Here is a 12,500-nt window from a genome sequence, read left to right on the forward strand (position 1 = left end):
GCGGCCCACTCACTCGATCGCCATGTCTGTTTGCCACAGTTTTCCCGGTGGTGCCGCACCCGGGCTCGCCCCGGCTGACGCAGTTTTCGCGCCGCCCCGGCTGACGCGGTTTCGTGCCGCCCCGGCAGACGCGGTTTTCGCGCCGCCCCGGCTGACGCGGTTTCGTGCCGCCCCGGCAGACGCAGTTCGGACTTAGCACTTTTCGGCTGGGCCTGGCTGGCGGCCCACTCACTCGATCGCCATGTCTGTTTGCCACAGTTTTCCCGGTGGTGCCGCACCCGGGCTCGCCCCGGCAGACGCGTTTTTTTTTTTCTTTCGCCCCGGCTGACGCAGTTTTCGCGCCGCCCCGGCTGACGCGGTTTCGTGCCGCCCCGGCAGACGCGGTTTTTTTGCGCCGCCCCGGCTGACGCGGTTTTTGCCGCCCCGGCTGACGCAGTTCGGACTTGGCACTTTTTGGCTGAGCCTGGCTGGTGGCCCACTCACTCGATCGCCATGTCTGTTAGCCACAGTTTTCCCGGTGGTGCCGCACCCGGGCTCGCCCCGGCTGACGCAGTTTTCGCGCCGCCCCGGCAGACGCGGTTTTCGCGCCGCCCCGGCTGACGCGGTTTTTGCCGCCCCGGCTGACGCAGTTCGGACTTGGCACTTTTTGGGCTGAGCCTGGCTGGCGGCCCACTCACTCGATCGCCATGTCTGTTTGCCACAGTCTTCCCGGTGGTGCCGCACCCGGGCTCGCCCCGGCAGACGCGTTTTTTTTTTCTTTCGCCCCGGCAGACGTGGTTCCCCCCCCCCCCTTTTCGCTCGCCCCGGCTGACGAGGTTTTCGCGCCGCCCCGGCTGACGCAGTTTTCGCGCCGCCCCGGCTGACGCGGTTTCGTGCCGCCCCGGCTGACGCGGTTTTCGCGCCGCCCCGGCTGACGCGGTTTTTGCGTCGCCCCGGCTGACACGGTTCGGACTTTGCACTTTTCGGCTGTGCCTGGCTGGCGGCCCACTCACTCGATCGCCATGTCTGTTTGCCACAGTTTTCCCGGTGGTGCCGCACCCGGGCTCGCCCCGGCTGACGCAGTTTTCGCGCCGCCCCGGCTGACGCGGTTTCGTGCCGCCCCGGCAGACGCGGTTTTCGCGCCGCCCCGGCTGACGCGGTTTCGTGCCGCCCCGGCAGACGCAGTTCGGACTTAGCACTTTTCGGCTGTGCCTGGCTGGCGGCCCACTCACTCGATCGCCATGTCTGTTTGCCACAGTTTTCCCGGTGGTGCCGCACCCGGGCTCGCCCCGGCAGACGCGTTTTTTTTTTTTTCTTTCGCCCCGGCTGACGCAGTTTTCGCGCCGCCCCGGCTGACGCGGTTTCGTGCCGCCCCGGCAGACGCGGTTTTTTGCGCCGCCCCGGCTGACGCGGTTTTTGCCGCCCCGGCTGACGCAGTTCGGACTTAGCACTTTTCGGCTGTGCCTGGCTGGCGGCCCACTCACTCGATCGCCATGTCTGTTTGCCACAGTTTTCCCGGTGGTGCCGCACCCGGGCTCGCCCCGGCTGACGCAGTTTTCGCGCCGCCCCGGCTGACGCGGTTTCGTGCCGCCCCGGCAGACGCGGTTTTCGCGCCGCCCCGGCTGACGCGGTTTCGTGCCGCCCCGGCAGACGCAGTTCGGACTTAGCACTTTTCGGCTGTGCCTGGCTGGCGGCCCACTCACTCGATCGCCATGTCTGTTTGCCACAGTTTTCCCGGTGGTGCCGCACCCGGGCTCGCCCCGGCTGACGCAGTTTTCGCGCCGCCCCGGCTGACGCGGTTTCGTGCCGCCCCGGCAGACGCGGTTTTCGCGCCGCCCCGGCTGACGCGGTTTCGTGCCGCCCCGGCAGACGCAGTTCGGACTTAGCACTTTTCGGCTGTGCCTGGCTGGCGGCCCACTCACTCGATCGCCATGTCTGTTTGCCACAGTTTTCCCGGTGGTGCCGCACCCGGGCTCGCCCCGGCAGACGCGTTTTTTTTTTTCTTTCGCCCCGGCTGACGCAGTTTTCGCGCCGCCCCGGCTGACGCGGTTTCGTGCCGCCCCGGCAGACGCGGTTTTTTTGCGCCGCCCCGGCTGACGCGGTTTTTGCCGCCCCGGCTGACGCAGTTCGGACTTGGCACTTTTTGGCTGAGCCTGGCTGGTGGCCCACTCACTCGATCGCCATGTCTGTTAGCCACAGTTTTCCCGGTGGTGCCGCACCCGGGCTCGCCCCGGCTGACGCAGTTTTCGCGCCGCCCCGGCAGACGCGGTTTTCGCGCCGCCCCGGCTGACGCGGTTTTTGCCGCCCCGGCTGACGCAGTTCGGACTTGGCACTTTTTGGGCTGAGCCTGGCTGGCGGCCCACTCACTCGATCGCCATGTCTGTTTGCCACAGTCTTCCCGGTGGTGCCGCACCCGGGCTCGCCCCGGCAGACGCGTTTTTTTTTTCTTTCGCCCCGGCAGACGTGGTTCCCCCCCCCCCCCTTTTCGCTCGCCCCGGCTGACGAGGTTTTCGCGCCGCCCCGGCTGACGCAGTTTTCGCGCCGCCCCGGCTGACGCGGTTTCGTGCCGCCCCGGCTGACGCGGTTTTCGCGCCGCCCCGGCTGACGCGGTTTTTGCGTCGCCCCGGCTGACACGGTTCGGACTTTGCACTTTTCGGCTGTGCCTGGCTGGCGGCCCACTCACTCGATCGCCATGTCTGTTTGCCACAGTTTTCCCGGTGGTGCCGCACCCGGGCTTGCCCCGGCAGACGCGTTTTTTTTTTTTCTTTTCGCCCCGGCTGACGCAGTTTTCGCCCCGCCCCGGCTGACGCGGTTTCGTGCCGCCCCGGCAGACGCGGTTTTTTGCGCCGCCCGGGCTGACGCGGTTTTTGCCGCCCCGGCTGACGCAGTTCGGACTTTGCACTTTTTGGCTGAGCCTGGCTGGCGGCCCACTCACTCGATCGCCATGTCTGTTTGCCACAGTTTTCCCGGTGGTGCCGCACCCGGGCTCGCCCCGGCAGACGCGTTTTTTTTTTCCTTCGCCCCGGCAGACGTGGTTCCCCCCCCCCCCTCCGTCTTTCTTTTTGTTTTTTTTTTTCGCCGCGGCTGAAGAGGATTTTTCGGTGCCTCGACGCCCCGGTAGTCGCGGTTTTTCCGTTTCCGCACGGCCCCGGCTGACGCTGCTCGGTCACAGTCGCCTTTTGTGAGGATTGCAGACTTCTTGAGCGCGGGTGTTTTTTTTTTGTTGTTGTTGTTGTTTTATTACGCATTCGCTCCAGCAGACGCTGTTTAGACTTTTTGTTTCCTCTTTTATCCTGCGACGAGGTGACGAGGTTTATTCGGTGCCCCGCCGCCCCGGCTGAAGTGATTTTTCCTGTCCCGTGCCGCCCCGGCTGACGCGGTTGGGACTTCGCGTTTGTTCGGCCGCCACGGGTTTTGGCGCACTCGCTCGGTTGCTTGTTGTTGCCACTTGTTGCGAACCCAGGTTTCTTGAGCGAGCGCGGGCGTTTTTTCTTCCTTTCTTTCTTTGTTCTATGTGTTAGCGAATCGGCCTTTAATATCACACGAGGACTCACAACCAACAATTTTCAGTTTGAAGTGTAAAAAATCTGCAGGTGTTGACGTAACTGACTTGCCCCGTACCCTTGAGTACATCCATGAAGTTCTCGTAGTACTACTAAATCGCATTATTCCAAGTGGAGAAATTCCCATAAACTTGCAAACCTCTACACGAAAATCGGTGCGCGTGATAAAGTTGAAAATTATCGTCCGATATCAAATGTGCCTTCTATAACACAAATTCTAGGAAAAAAAAAAAAAAAACACTTGTTCGCCGTTTTCTGCGCCGTGACTGGCAGCACTCCGGCGAAGCGAAACGGGGTCGATTCGAGCACGATATCGGCGTCTTTCGACGTGCTCGCCGGCGACCGTCGCACGAGTACGTCGCACGAGCGCGTCTGCCGGGGCGCCGTTTGCGAAGCCGACGCAAAAGTGGGAACCGCCGCTCGGATGATCGCCGCTTTCGGCAGAGTGAGTGTTGGCACTCCGGGGAAGCGAAACAGCGTGAATGCGCCCACGAAATCGGCGTATTTTGAAGTGCCCGCCGGCGACCGTCGCACGAGTACGGTAAACCGCGTCAGCCGGGGCGTAGTTCGGGACGCCGACGAAAAAGTGGGAAGCGCAACTCGGATCTTCGCCGTTTTTGCAGGAGTGAGTGGCGGCCCTCCTGCGAGACCAAGAAGCATCGATTCGTGCACGAATTCGGCGCCTTTCGACGTGATCGCCGGCGACCGTCGCTCGAGTAGGGCAAACCGCGTCTGCCGGGGCGGGCTTCGGGACGCCGATGCGAAAGTGGGAAACGCTGCTCGGATGTTCGCCGTTTTTGGCCGAGTGAGTGCTGGCACTCGGGCGAAGCCAAACGGGGCCGATTACGGCACGATATCGGCGTCTTTCGACGTGCCCGGCGGCGACCGTCGCACGAGTACGGTAAACCGCGTCAGCCCGGGCGGAGTTCGGGACGCCGATGCGAAAGTGGAGAACGCCGCTCGGATCTTCGCCGTTTTTGGAGGAGTGAGTGGCGGCACTCCGGAGAAGCCAAGGAGCGCCAATTAGCGCACGATATCGGCGTCTTTCGACGCGCTCGCCGGCGACCGTCGAACGAGTAGGGCAAACCGCGTCTGCCGGGGCGGGGTTTACGACGCCGACGCAAAAGTGGGAACCGCCGCTCGGATGTTGGCCGTTTTTGGCAGAGTGAGTGCTGGCACACCGGCGACGCGAAAGAGCGCGAAAGCGCCCACGAAAGTGGCGTATTTGGACGTGCTTGACGGCGACCGCTGCAGGAGTACGAAAAACCACGTCAGCCGGGGCGAGCGACCCACGGCGGTCTGGGTGCTTATCGCTGCTATTATAGGGGCACCCCGGCAGACGCAGAAAAAAAAAATTTTTTTTCGACCTTCTTTTTTGCTGGTCGAGCTCGGGTAACCCAGGTCGCAATGGGAGCCGCGCACGAAAGCGGCGTCGCGAGACGCGTTCGCGGTCGCTAGTCGCACGAGCTCGGCAACCGCGTCAGCCGGCGCGGAGTTCGGGATGCCGACGGCTAAGTGGGTACCGCTGCTCGGATGTTCGCCGTTTTTGGCCGAGTGAGTGCTGGCACTCCGGCGAAGCGAAACGGGGCCGATTCGGGCACGATATCGGCGTATTTCGACGTGCTCGCCGGCGACCGTCGCACGAGTACGGCAAAGCGCGTCTGCCGGGGCGAGGTTTGCGATGCCGACGAAAAAGTGGGAAGCGCCGCTCGGATCTTCGCCGTTTTTGCAGGAGTGAGTGGCGGCCCTCCTGCGAGACCAAGAAGCATCGACTCGCGCACGATATCGGTGTCTTTCGACGTGCCCGCCGGCCACCGCCGCACGAGTACGGCAAACCGCGTATGCCGGGGCGGGGTTGGCGACGCCGACGCAAAAGTGGGAACCGCCACTAGGATGTTCGCCGTTTTTGGCAGAGTGAGTGCTGGCACACCGGCGACGCGAAAGAGCGCGAAAGCGCCCACGAAAGTGGCGTATTTGGACGTGCTTGACGGCGACCGCTGCAGGAGTACGAAAAACCACGTCAGCCGGGGCGAGCGACCCACGGCGGTCTGGGTGCTTATCGCTGCTATTATAGGGGCACCCCGGCAGACGCAGAAAAAAAAAATTTTTTTTCGACCTTCTTTTTTGCTGGTCGAGCTCGGGTAACCCAGGTCGCAATGGGAGCCGCGCACGAAAGCGGCGTCGCGAGACGCGTTCGCGGTCGCTAGTCGCACGAGCTCGGCAACCGCGTCAGCCGGCGCGGAGTTCGGGATGCCGACGGCTAAGTGGGTACCGCTGCTCGGATGTTCGCCGTTTTTGGCCGAGTGAGTGCTGGCACTCCGGCGAAGCGAAACGGGGCCGATTCGGGCACGATATCGGCGTATTTCGACGTGCTCGCCGGCGACCGTCGCACGAGTACGGCAAAGCGCGTCTGCCGGGGCGAGGTTTGCGATGCCGACGAAAAAGTGGGAAGCGCCGCTCGGATCTTCGCCGTTTTTGCAGGAGTGAGTGGCGGCCCTCCTGCGAGACCAAGAAGCATCGACTCGCGCACGATATCGGTGTCTTTCGACGTGCCCGCCGGCCACCGCCGCACGAGTACGGCAAACCGCGTATGCCGGGGCGGGGTTGGCGACGCCGACGCAAAAGTGGGAACCGCCACTAGGATGTTCGCCGTTTTTGGCAGAGTGAGTGCTGGCACTCCGGCGAAGCGAAAGAGCGCGAATGCGCCCACGAAAGTGGCGTGTTTGGACGTGCTTGACGACGACCACCGCAGGAAAACGAAAAACCACGTCAGCCGGGGCGAGCGACCCATGGCGGTCTGGGTGCTTATCGCTGCTATTATAGGGGCACCCCGGCAGACGCAAAAAAAAAAAAAATTTTTTTTCGACATTCTTTCTTGCTCGTCGACCTCGGGTGACCCAGGTCGCAGTGGGAGCCGCGCACGAAAGCGGCGTCGCGAGACGGCTTCGCGGTCGCTAGTCGCACGAGCTCGGCAACCGCGTCTGCCGGGGCGGAGTTCGGGACGCCGACGGCTAAGTGGGAACCGCCGCTCGGATGTTCGCCGTTTGTGGCCGAGTGAGTGCTGGCACTCCGGCGAAGCCAAACGGGGCCGATTCCGGCACGATATCGGCGTCTTTCTACGTGCTCGCCGGCGACCGTCGCACGAGTACGGCAAAGTGCGTCTGCCGGGGCGGGGTTTGCGACGCGTACGCAATAGTGAGAACCGTCGCTCGGATGTTCGTCGTCTTTCGCCGAGCCAGTGCTGGCACTCCGGCGAAGCCGAACGGAGCCGATTCGGGCACGATATCGGCGTCTTTCCACGTGCTCGCCGGCGACCGTCGCACGAGTACGGTAAACCGCGTCAGCCGGGGCGGAGTTCGGGACGCCGATGCGAAAGTGGGAAGCGCCGCTCGGATCTTCGCCGTTTTTGGAGGAGTCAGTGGCGGCACTCCGGTGAAGCCAAGGTGCGCCAATTCGCGCACGATATCGGCGTCTTTCGACGTGCCCGCCGGCCACCGTCGCACGAGTACGGCAAACCTCGTCTGCCGGGGCGGGGTTTGCGACGCCGACGCAAAAGTGGGAACCGCCGCTCGGATGTTCGCCGTTTTTGGCAGAGTGAGTGCTGGCACTCCGGCGAAGCGAAAGAGCGTGAATGCGCCCACGAAAGTAGCGTATTTGGACGTGCTTGACGGCGACCGCCGCAGGAGTACGAAAAACCACGTCAGCCGGGGCGAGCGACCCACGGCGGTCTGGGTGCTTATCGCTGCTATTATAGGGGCACCCCGGCAGACGCAGAAAGAAAAAAAAAAAAAATGGGGACATGGCGTGCGTCACCGTGCGGCTTCGCAGCGTTGCCGAAGTCGCCGAGCCCTTCGACTGAGCCGAACGGCGGACAGGGAACGTTGGTCGGCCGTTCTAACCTGTCGGTGCCACGCCGAGACGTCGTTAAGGAAAACCGCGTCGTGGGCCTCTACGACGCCGTCGAGTCGTTGTACGTTTGGTGTCCAGCGTGTCGGCGGCGAGTAGCGGACACGTCGTTCACGACTTCGGTCTTTCGCAGTCGACGCGAACTTGCGGAGAGTCGTGGTGCCTCACGTTTTCGGCAGAAACCGCGGCGGAATTTTCCCGTGCGTGCGCGCACGACCTCGGTGCTGTGCCGTCAGCGTAGTGTTGCACAAACTCGTGGCCTACCCAAGGTGCGGTACGTTTGCGGCCGTATCCTCGGTGGGAATTTCGTGAGTAGGGTCGCAAATTCTACGACCTCGGCGGGTTTGAGAGCGACGTAGACTTGTGGCACGCTCAACGTGCCACACGTTTCGGGGCACACCCGCGGTGAAATTTTCTCGAGTACGCTCGTATTAGTGCCCAAGGAGGTCTGGGTACTTATCGCTGCTATTATGTGGGGGTTCTCGTGAGCGGCGTACGCGAAAGCGACCGGGTGTCTGATATGCGGCGGGCTTCGGCCTCGTCAAGCGTGTCCTCGGGTCTGCTCCAGGGGAATCCACGGCAGTCGTCTGCAGCCTCATCCGCTTGATGCGTTAGGGGCTGGTTGTCGGACGGTGCCGTTTTACCACGATATCGAGGTGTGTTCCGTGTCGTCCTCGGGCGATTCAGATGCGAAAGCGCCGAAGACGCGGGCGTGACCCGTCGTCTGGCGGCTTTGCAGTCTCGGCTCCGTTGCTAGTTCCGGCCGGTCCACCGACAGTGCAGCGGGCTTGGGCAACCCGCACGGCGCGACCGAGTCGATGCAACGAAAAAGAGCGAGCATGAACGTGCTTCTTGCCGCACGGCTCCCACTCGTCTTTCGGGAAGGTTGTGCCGTAGCGAGCTCGAACGCCGTCATCTCGGAGTGCAAAATAAGCGTGTTGGGGCGCCTGAAGGTGGCCTCCGCCGCACACAGACTGCGTCCGGCCCGCCGAAGGCGAGGACGGACGCGCAGTCGAACGATTACCTGGTTGATCCTGCCAGTAATCATATGCTTGTCTCAAAGATTAAGCCATGCATGTCTAAGTACATGCCGAAATAAGGCGAAACCGCGAATGGCTCATTAAATCAGTTATGGTTCCTTAGATCGTTTCTTCCTACTTGGATAACTGTGGCAATTCTAGAGCTAATACATGCAGTGAGCCTGGAGCCCTTTGGGTAACGGGTGCTTTTATTAGACCAAGATCGATCGGGTTTCGGCCCGTATTGTGTGGTGACTCTGGATAACTTTGTGCTGATCGCATGGCCACGAGCCGGCGACGTTTCTTTCAAGTGTCTGCCTTATCAACTTTCGATGGTAGGTTACTTGCTTACCATGGTTGTTACGGGTAACGGAGAATCAGGGTTCGATTCCGGAGAGGGAGCCTGAGAAACGGCTACCACATCCAAGGAAGGCAGCAGGCGCGCAAATTACCCACTCCCGGCACGGGGAGGTAGTGACGAAAAATAACAATACGGGACTCTTTTGAGGCCCCGTAATTGAAATGAGTACACTCTAAATCCTTTAACGAGGATCAATTGGAGGGCAAGTCTGGTGCCAGCAGCCGCGGTAATTCCAGCTCCAATAGCGTATACTAAAGCTGCTGCGGTTAAAAAGCTCGTAGTTGGATCTCAGTTCCAGACGAGTAGTGCATCTACCCGATGCGACGGCTCGGACTGAACATCATGCCGGTTCTTTCTTGGTGCACTTCATTGTGTGCCTCGAGATGGCCGGTGCTTTTACTTTGAAAAAATTAGAGTGCTCAACGCAGGCGAGTCGCCTGAATAAACTTGCATGGAATAATAGAACAAGACCTCGTTTCTGTTCTGTTGGTTTTTGGAATACGAGGTAATGATTAAGAGGGACGGACGGGGGCATTCGTATTGCGGCGCTAGAGGTGAAATTCTTGGACCGTCGCAAGACGAACTACTGCGAAAGCATTTGCCAAGAATGTTTTCATTGATCAAGAACGAAAGTCAGAGGTTCGAAGGCGATCAGATACCGCCCTAGTTCTGACCATAAACGATGCCAACCAGCGATCCGCCTGAGTTACTCAAATGACTCGGCGGGCAGCTTCCGGGAAACCAAAGTATTTGGGTTCCGGGGGAAGTATGGTTGCAAAGCTGAAACTTAAAGGAATTGACGGAAGGGCACCACCAGGAGTGGAGCCTGCGGCTTAATTTGACTCAACACGGGAAAACTTACCCGGCCCGGACACTGGGAGGATTGACAGATTGAGAGCTCTTTCTTGATTCGGTGGATGGTGGTGCATGGCCGTTCTTAGTTGGTGGAGCGATTTGTCTGGTTAATTCCGATAACGAACGAGACTCTAGCCTATTAAATAGGTGCGGGGTTCCCAGCACCTTACAACCTTCTTAGAGGGACAAGCGGCTCCTAGCCGCACGAAACAGAGCAATAACAGGTCTGTGATGCCCTTAGATGTCCGGGGCCGCACGCGCGCTACACTGAAGGAAGCAGCGTGTCTTTATCCCTGTCTGAAAAGACTGGGTAACCCGTGGAACTTCTTTCGTGATTGGGATAGGGGCTTGCAATTGTTCCCCTTGAACGAGGAATTCCCAGTAAGCGCGAGTCATAAGCTCGCGTTTATTACGTCCCTGCCCTTTGTACACACCGCCCGTCGCTACTACCGATTGAATGATTTAGTGAGGTCTTCGGACCGATGTCCGGCGCGGCCTTTCGGTTGCGCCGGTCTGTTGGAAAGATGACCAAACTTGATCATTTAGAGGAAGTAAAAGTCGTAACAAGGTTTCCGTAGGTGAACCTGCGGAAGGATCATTAACGGATTGTGAAGGGTGAGCGCCTCAGCTGCGTCTGCGCCCGACACTTTCTGCCGCTGACCCCGTTTGGACGCGGGGTCGGCTTTTCCCCACGGGGCTGCCTGAATGTGGAGCGGCACCCCGTGACAAATTGTTGCGCCCAGCGGACGCCAACACCGCGACCTTGGACGGTCGGCCAGGTGGCGGACGCGGGTACAAACGGCGCAACGCACTCATAGGTCGGCTTTCGACCCGCCACTGCACCGTGGCTCGAAGCGCTCGAAATGCGCGACCCGACCGCTGCGGGACCGCCTAGTACTGTAAACAGGAGCGGCGGAGCGCGAACGGCGAGTCGTGGTTACGTCGGTAGAAGGCGAGGCTGCGCGTTCCCGAAACGCCAGCCGAGTGCCCTCCCGACCGTTCGAGCGTGCAAGAACGAGACCCGACAATCGCGCGGCGACTGCCAAGTACGAGAGGAACGGCACAAGCGTCGGCGGTCGGTCAAGGAACTGGCGATGTGACGGGTCCGCTGTGCACCAGTGCATACCGTCCCGCCGTCCGCGGCAAGCGCCTCCGCGTCCTCGGGTGACGGAGGCTGCCGGTCGGTTCTTGCAGGCGAGGGATCTCGCTGGCACCGGTTCGCGTTGACGCGCGGCCGGTCATGGCACGGCGATGCGACGGCCGAGGTGCGCAGTACTCGATGGAGGAACCGCACGCTCCGATGACCGTCCCGCCCTCCGCGGCGTATGCGTACCGACCGTAATGGTTGCAGCAGCGCCGGCCGGCTTTTGAATTCGCCACACGAAACACGGTGCGAGATCGCGGTTAGGGGAGCGTCGACGTTGCCAGGCGTTTTGCTTGCTGCCGAGGGAAAGGCGGCACGGCCACGTCGCGCTCGTCGCGATTAGCGGGTCTGCGCGCTTTGGGAAGGTGCCGCAACGACTTGCCGAAAGAGGAAGCACGGAAGAACGAGGGACTTGGACGTCCCGACAATTGAACGCACTTGCGGCCAGGCCCTTGCTGGCTTCGTTCTTCCGCCTCGAGTAGGCTCGTACGCGGCTCCGGCGCCGAAAGTGGTCCTTGGCACCGACTTCGGTGGACGTGGGAAGTGCCGCGCAAGTACGGCGCGCCTGGCTCCACCTGTTGGCTAAAGTAGGCAGCCGGATCGGCATTTTGGTGTGCGGTGGCAAACCGTGGATGCGAAAAAAGCTTGTGCGATTTCGTGGAACAAAAAGCGGGGGTCCCCCTTTTTATGCGGAGGAGACCGACCCGCCTGCCGTGGTGAACCGCGACGCCACGGTAAAAACGGGAGAGGCTTGTCGATGGGACCGTGCATCCCGCGCTCCACGGAGGCCGGGAGGCGGCCGCCCGAGGAAATGTGTAGCCGTCGAGGCCCGCATCTGCGTGCACTCTTATCCAAATGGGTGTACCGCAGGCATTTTCTGGTTAGGTGGGCCAATGAGAGCGAGCACACAACGATACCTACGGGTCCGGCTTGGAGAACCGGCTTCGACGCCTCCCGAGTATTTATAGAGGGGTGGACCACGAAAGCACTCGCAAGTAGCGAAAGCGAAACGCCGTCCGAAACACACCGTTTGCTCGATTTGCGGCAGCCGAAAAAGGCGCGGCAGAGTTTTGGAGTCCAAGCGTGCGCTGAAAAGCGCCCTTCTTGGCCACTGTTTGGCCGAGTGCCAGAAACGTTTGGTTTTGACTGTACGGAATTGAACAAACACTTTTTCACGACTCTAAGCGGTGGATCACTCGGTTCTCGGGTCGATGAAGAACGCAGCCAGCTGCGAGACTTGGTGTGAATTGCAGGACACACTGAGCACTGATTCTTTGAACGCACATTGCGGCCTTGGGTCTTCCCTTGGCTTCGTCTGTCTGAGGGTCGGATCACATATCAAGAGAGCCTTCGGCGCACAAGGGAACGTGAGCCGTCGACTCGTTTTGACCGCGTCGGCAACACGGACAGCACGCTGAACACCTCACAGCGAGCGCCAACAGCGGCCACTCAAGGGCGAGACGGTGGCGACCGTCGTGCCAGAGCCCAACCGAAACGGGGGCGACCGACTGCATTGAGGATGTGGCACCTCGTTGAGACCGCCGCAGGACTTCGAGTCGGAAGGAAGCCTGCAGGGAAAGTGCGGTCGAGGTTGCGTACTCCTCTCTGCGACCGGGCGCGCAAGAGCTGCGAGAGCCACGGACGCGCAACTTTAACGCACGGTAAACACGAGG

At 61.2% G+C, this 12,500-nt stretch overlaps 2 non-coding genes across 2 annotated transcripts; both read left to right on the forward strand.

The window, feature by feature from the left end:
* The first annotated feature begins 8,469 nt into the window (after positions 1–8,469).
* Positions 8,470–10,284, forward strand: LOC142793140 (small subunit ribosomal RNA). The gene has a single exon (XR_012891465.1). It is a non-coding gene; the product is annotated as a small subunit ribosomal RNA (ribosomal RNA).
* A 1,719-nt stretch (positions 10,285–12,003) lies between these two features.
* Positions 12,004–12,156, forward strand: LOC142793143 (5.8S ribosomal RNA). The gene has a single exon (XR_012891468.1). It is a non-coding gene; the product is annotated as a 5.8S ribosomal RNA (ribosomal RNA).
* The last annotated feature ends 344 nt before the right edge of the window (positions 12,157–12,500 follow it).

The sequence above is a fragment of the Rhipicephalus microplus genome, unplaced genomic scaffold (assembly GCF_043290135.1).
Source record: "Rhipicephalus microplus isolate Deutch F79 unplaced genomic scaffold, USDA_Rmic scaffold_284, whole genome shotgun sequence".
NCBI lineage: Eukaryota > Metazoa > Arthropoda > Arachnida > Ixodida > Ixodidae > Rhipicephalus > Rhipicephalus microplus.